The sequence below is a fragment of the Sorex fumeus genome, unplaced genomic scaffold, assembly GCF_029834395.1.
Source record: "Sorex fumeus unplaced genomic scaffold, SorFum_2.1 ptg000007l, whole genome shotgun sequence".
NCBI classification, from domain to species: Eukaryota; Metazoa; Chordata; class Mammalia; order Eulipotyphla; family Soricidae; genus Sorex; species Sorex fumeus.
The window spans coordinates 24,766,835-24,772,834 of NW_026606064.1; the positions used below are offsets into that span (position 1 = coordinate 24,766,835).

The following is a 6,000-nucleotide window of genomic DNA, read 5'->3' on the forward strand; positions in this document are numbered from 1 at the left end:
TTTTTATTTAATTAATTATATTGTTTTGGGGGACACAGCTGGAAGAACTCGTGGCTACCCTCAACTATATATCCAGAAAGCCGTGTGGTACCATGGGGCAAACCCTATAATCCATACTCTTTCACTATAAAATAAAAAGTACTAATTTGTTGGAATATATATCATTTGCTCACTCTAGCTTTCATCTTCATGATCTTCCCAAAACAAACTAAAACATACTAATACTGAGATCTGAAAAGTCTGAGTCTGCTAGGATCACATGATAGCCTCTGAAACAATCACCATCTCCCAGGATATGCAGTATACCGGTCAGCTAGGGTCATGTGTTCATCTCTGATGTTGACTAATTGGGTCTGAGTAATTGATGGTCCCATGGTGGGGGTGGGGTTGGATTTATTTTGGAAAGGCAAACTAAAATGGAATGCAGAGCAATTTAAAAGAAACTCACATGCCTGAGTTCTTGTTCAAATTTTTTGTAATCTTTGGTAGACTTTTACTCTCATTATTTATAATTCATTTAACCTGAGATGTAATTTGTCAGAAGTCAAAGTTTAGTTACAGGGGCCTATGGACAGTTCTGTGGTAGCATCTGTGTTAGCATGAGGTTCCAGTGGATCCCCCGCACTACCCCACATGATACCAGAGTGCTGCCTTTCAGAATAGCTGGTGCCACAACCAAGCGTTGATCTCCAGCACAACACAGACAAGAGTGTGCTTGCACCATAACTAAATGAGCAACCCAACCACCAGTCAACAGCCAAGTGTGAGTTACCCAGTCATGATGGCAACAAAAGGAAGAGGAAAGAAACTAACACTACACGCAGATTTATATGGAATAGTATAGATCCCCAATCACATGGAAAGGCTATTACGCCCATAGAAGTTGTTTACCAATATCTTTTTAATGAATTGAGCTGTGGATAAAATAAAAACTGAACTCATTTTCAGACTGCAAATTATTTTCATAGGCATCATCTTATTTACTTCTGGAAAGTTTACGATATTAGCACTGTAGGACTGTCCTCCCATTGTTCATTGATTTGCTCAAGCGGGTCCAGTAACGTCTCCATTGTGAGACTTGTTGTTACTGTGTTTGGCATATCAAATACATCATGGGTAGCTTGCCAGGTGAGATACTCTCAGTAGCTTACCGGGCTCTCAGAGAGGGGAGGAGGAATTGAACAGGAGTTGGCTGGGCCGGCCGCATGCAAAGCAAATGCCCTACTGCTGTGCTATCACCCCAGCACTTATGAGATTAATGTTATTTTTATTCCTATTGGACAGTGCTCTTGCCTTGCATGCAGCTGATCTACGTTTAATCCCGTATGGTACACTGAGTAGCACCAGAAGTGATCCTCAACACAGAGTCAAGAGTAAGCCTGAGCAAAGCCAGGTGTAGTCAGCCACAAATTTTTCTCTTTGTTTAAAAGATTGCAGTTTTATAATTATTAAATTCCATAATTTTTCTCCATCTATGAAACCGAGTGCTATTTTATTTTTCCCATTTCACCTGGTCCCCCACAATGAACTCTCATTATTGAAACAGAAGAAGGCTGGGGAGGATAGGAAACAGAAACATACATAAAGATTACATCATCCATCCATATTAACCAGAAATACTATGAAGATATTATTATATTTTATTCCAGACATTAACAACATTTGTTGTTTATGTCACCCTCATGTGGTATTCTATGATGGTAGTTTGAGCAGGCTAATAGGGTATATCTATATCTGTATTTATCTATGTCTATTAAGCAAATTTAAGATCATTATACATATTACTTTTCCCAACATTGCATTCACTTTTTAACTATATATTTCATCATATCAAAACAAACTGGATTATTCAGCTAATTTTATTGGATATTTGATGTGCTTTTAAGTAAAAGATATTTCAATAAACATCATAGTGAAATAGTAGTGATTAGTTCTCAGCACTTCATTTCTAATACATTCTTAAATATAAGGAAAAATAAAATTTTTGATACATGTTCAAAGTTATTGTACCAAATTTCACATCCATTTTCCTTATTTCCAAATACCTTCACATTTTCAAGATTAAGCATTATATATAATATTTACACACTTGTTAGGTAAGTTTTTAGTGTTCATTTGTTTCATTATATTTATAATAGAGCTTTTTATGTCATTGACCATCTTATTTCTTCCTTTATAAATCGTTAATATCCTACTATTAACTTTGCTGCTTTATTTTATATTTTGATTCATTTAAAAATACCCTTTATGTATTGTAGTGATATGTTTATAAGTATTTATTATAAAATTTTATTTTAATATTCTTTAAATATATTTTTGGTAAATATTTGCTCCTCCCTTTACCCAAGTAAAACCACAAATATATTCCCTAAAAACCATATTTCTCTATTTTTCTTTGACCAATGCTGATAATCATACAATCTTTTATATATAGTTCACAACCTTGTTATAATGTGGTTTATCATCACAGAGATTTGGCAGTAGACCTGTGTTTTGCTTGAACCAAGCTTTGTTTAGTGAAAAACTGATGTCACATCTAAACTCTAACCTAATCCTTATTTTGTTATTTAATATATCATATAAGAATACTATAAGTATTAAGTCAAATAGGTTCAGAATTTCCAAATAGCAAGACAAGGACATATCCTAGCAATTTTGAAGCTTGACATAAAATACCCACCTGATTTGAAATATGCTACCTAAATCTCTGTCAGAGAAACATTAGGAGTCTTTAGCCAAGACACATAATTTTCTTTCTAAGTTGGCTTTTCTTTCACTAAGCAATCATGAATCTATGCCAAACTTATTCAGGTTTCTAAATCATCCAACTGTAACATGAGACTTTATTGGGTAAATGAAGACAGCTATGAAAACTAGATCGATTTTAAAGATATGTCTATTATTTTTTCATAATTAGATGCTGTGCTTTTTATCACTATCTAAAATCCTAAAAGGTTTGGCATGATTTACATGCTTCTCAAATATTAAAAATTTGTAACTAAGCTTTCTCCTCTAGCCCTGTTGATGTCTGAATCAACTCAATCATCTTTGAAGGAATGTTAGTTTTATAAACCACATCACAGAGAAAATAAAATGTGAGGGGAAATACTACATTACTTGCATGTATTTTAAAATTACCAAAGTTCAGGAATGAGAAGACTTTTATTGAAATTCTCTCTCTCTCTCTCTCTCTCTCTCTCTCTCTCTCTCTCTCCTAATTTAATCCATGGAAGCAGGAATGTTTTTTTTTTCAATCTTAGAAGTTCAGCAAGAGTTGGGTTGGAGAGATAGTACAGTGGGCATGGTACTTTCCTTGCTTGCGGCTGACCTGGGTTCAATTCCTGGATTCCCATCTGGTCCCCTGAGCACCGCCAGTAGTGATCCCTGAATGCTGAGTCAGACAGGAGTAACCTGTGAGCATTGCTGGGTATGGCCCTCCAAAAAAATTTAGCTAGTAATAAAAATGTTGTGAAAACATTCATAGAACCCACAATGCAAAGAATCGATAAGAACAAAATTTATCCAGCAAATAGCACTGTATAGCACTGTTCTCCTGTTGTTCATTAATTTGCTTGAGCGGGCACCAGTAACATCTCCATTGTGAGACTAGTTGTTACTTTGGCATATCGAATACGCCACGGGGAGCTTGCCAGGCTCTGCTGAGCGTGTGGGATACTCTCTGTAGCTTGCTGGGCTCTCCGAGAGGGACAGAGGAATCAAACCTGGGTCAGCCGTGTGCGAGGCAAACACCCCACCATGCTATGGCTCCAACCCATAAGTTTCATTTTAGTTTGAAAGGTGTTTAAAAATTGGTTGAATATGACTATCCTAAGTCCATACACACATCTTCTAGTTTTTCTAATCTTTACCATTTATCACCTTACACCCTTCTAGCCTTTGTCATGTTATTCTGACCTCTGCAAATGTTTCTGTGTGGTGCCACATTGTTGTTAAAGTATCTTGTACAGAACATCTGTACATAAGTGCTTGTTTTAAAAAGCAATTATCTATTGAATCAGAGAGAAGGCCACGTAGCCAATCAGTCCGACTGAATTAGAATGCCTGGAGGATGGCACCTAGACTTTGGTACTTTTAATAAGAACCATTGGATGTATGTGAGAGAGCGTTATTTTTCATCCTAAAAGAGCAACCATGATGCATGCAGAGTCTTCAGGGAAATTAAAAGCACTCACTTTCACAGCCACAGGCAGAAAGATCTAGAAGACTTTAGCCTGAATTCTTTTCTAATTGTATACATTTCATGAATAACATTAATCATTAATATCATTAAACATTAAAAGGAAGAGTCTTGGGAAACATACAGAGTCTTCCTTCAGTTTCCACCTTTGTAATATGAGGGGTTAACTCTCTGAAGTAAGTTCCTGTTTCAATTCCTATGACCCTTTTGGAATTTGAAGAGATTCTGCACCCTAGTTTCGGGGCCAATGTGTGGATATACAGCCAGATGCTGTTAAGGTCCTTAGTAGTATTTGTATAAAACACATTGATTAGAGGGCGAAGAGCTCGGGCCTCTGGGCCCTGCCTGACACCGAGCCTAAGTCCACTGGACCGGAGGCGGCCCAGCCACGGGTTTGATCCCGACCCAACCCCGCCAGCATGGCCAGCTGGACCGTGCGGGTACCGAAACCGGGCCAAAGATGACATCAGGAAGGTGAAGGCAGGGGCTGGAGCAAAAGCACAGCGGGTAGGGTGTTTGTCTTGCAAGCTGCTAACCCTGGTTCGATCCTCAGCATCCCATATGGTCCCTTGAGCACTGCCAGGAGTAATTCCTGAGTGCAGAGCCAGAAGTAACCCCTGTGCATCACCCGGTATGACCCAAAGAGAAAAGTAAAAAAAAAAAAAGAAGAAGGTGATGGCTACCATCGTGAAGGTTCGGAGATGGGGGAAGCGCTGGGTGACCGTGGAGGACATTTCCCTTCAGATCTTCAAGTGGGTGCCAGTGGTGGACCCCCAGGAGGAGGAACGTTGGCAGGCAGGTGGTAGGGTAGAGAGATCTGGTGGCCGGGAGCGGAGGGACAGGGGACTCAGTCCCCGCAGTGGTGTCTTCCTCATCCTGCTCTATCTCAATGATGAGAAAAGTAACGAGAATTTTCATTTTGAAGGCTCCTTGCAGAAGGGCACGCAGCCCAGCCTTGGGGGTACCCCCCCAGCCCAGCCGTCCTGTATCACCAACTGGGCCACCAGAAGGGGTCCTGGAGGAGAAGCCAGACCCCACAGCTGGGTGAGGAGAGAGATCCTGGCAGTGTGACCGCCAGAAGCACCCATGAACCCCCAATGCTGACCAGGGAGGAGGAGCCGGTTCCCAAATTGCTGGAGGCTGAGGAGTCCCGTGTGAGGATGACAAGGAGAACCCTCTATGAGAAAGGCCTGAAGCCAGAGCCCCTCAGGTGGCTCCTTCCCAGGAGGGGGCTCCCGGACAAATGCCAGGCCCACTGCCACGGTGCACCCAGACAGCAGAGCCCTTGAGGGAGCAAGCAAAGTCCCCCAACCCCCAGGAGGATCCCCCAGGGGAAGGGGAGGTGAGCTGGCTCCCAGGCAAGGTGAGGCCCCCAGCCCAACCTTGACCACTCCAAATCCAGTCATCAAGTACCTGGAGGGTAGGGAGTGGCCCAGTTGACTGTCACCATGGGAACCTCAAAGGCCAGTGGGTCTCGCTTGCCCTCACCCAAAGACACAGCACCCGACACACCCACCCACTCACTCGCCACCAGCTCCACACAGTGAGGGGCCTACTGACACCCCAAGTGGGAAAAGGGCTTTGGGCAAAACCGCTCACATCCAGCAGCTGAGGCTGCTCCGGAGCCTGGCAGTGCTGGAGTGTGCAGCGGGGTGCCCACCTCCTCAGGCACCGGCGCCCCCATTTGTGCCAATAGCCACAGGTGCCAGGCCTCACCTAAGAGCTTCCTACAAACCCATATGCCCCAACCCCCTCATTGCTCCCATTCTCACACGCAAAGACCCACCTTGGGGTCCCAGAAC

General features: G+C 42.0%; 1 pseudogene; it reads left to right on the forward strand.

Annotated features, from left to right (window-relative positions):
• LOC130043291 (B-cell CLL/lymphoma 7 protein family member C-like) overlaps window positions 1–5,544 on the forward strand; it is a 29,516-nt pseudogene extending 23,972 nt beyond the window's left edge.
• The last annotated feature ends 456 nt before the right edge of the window (window positions 5,545–6,000 follow it).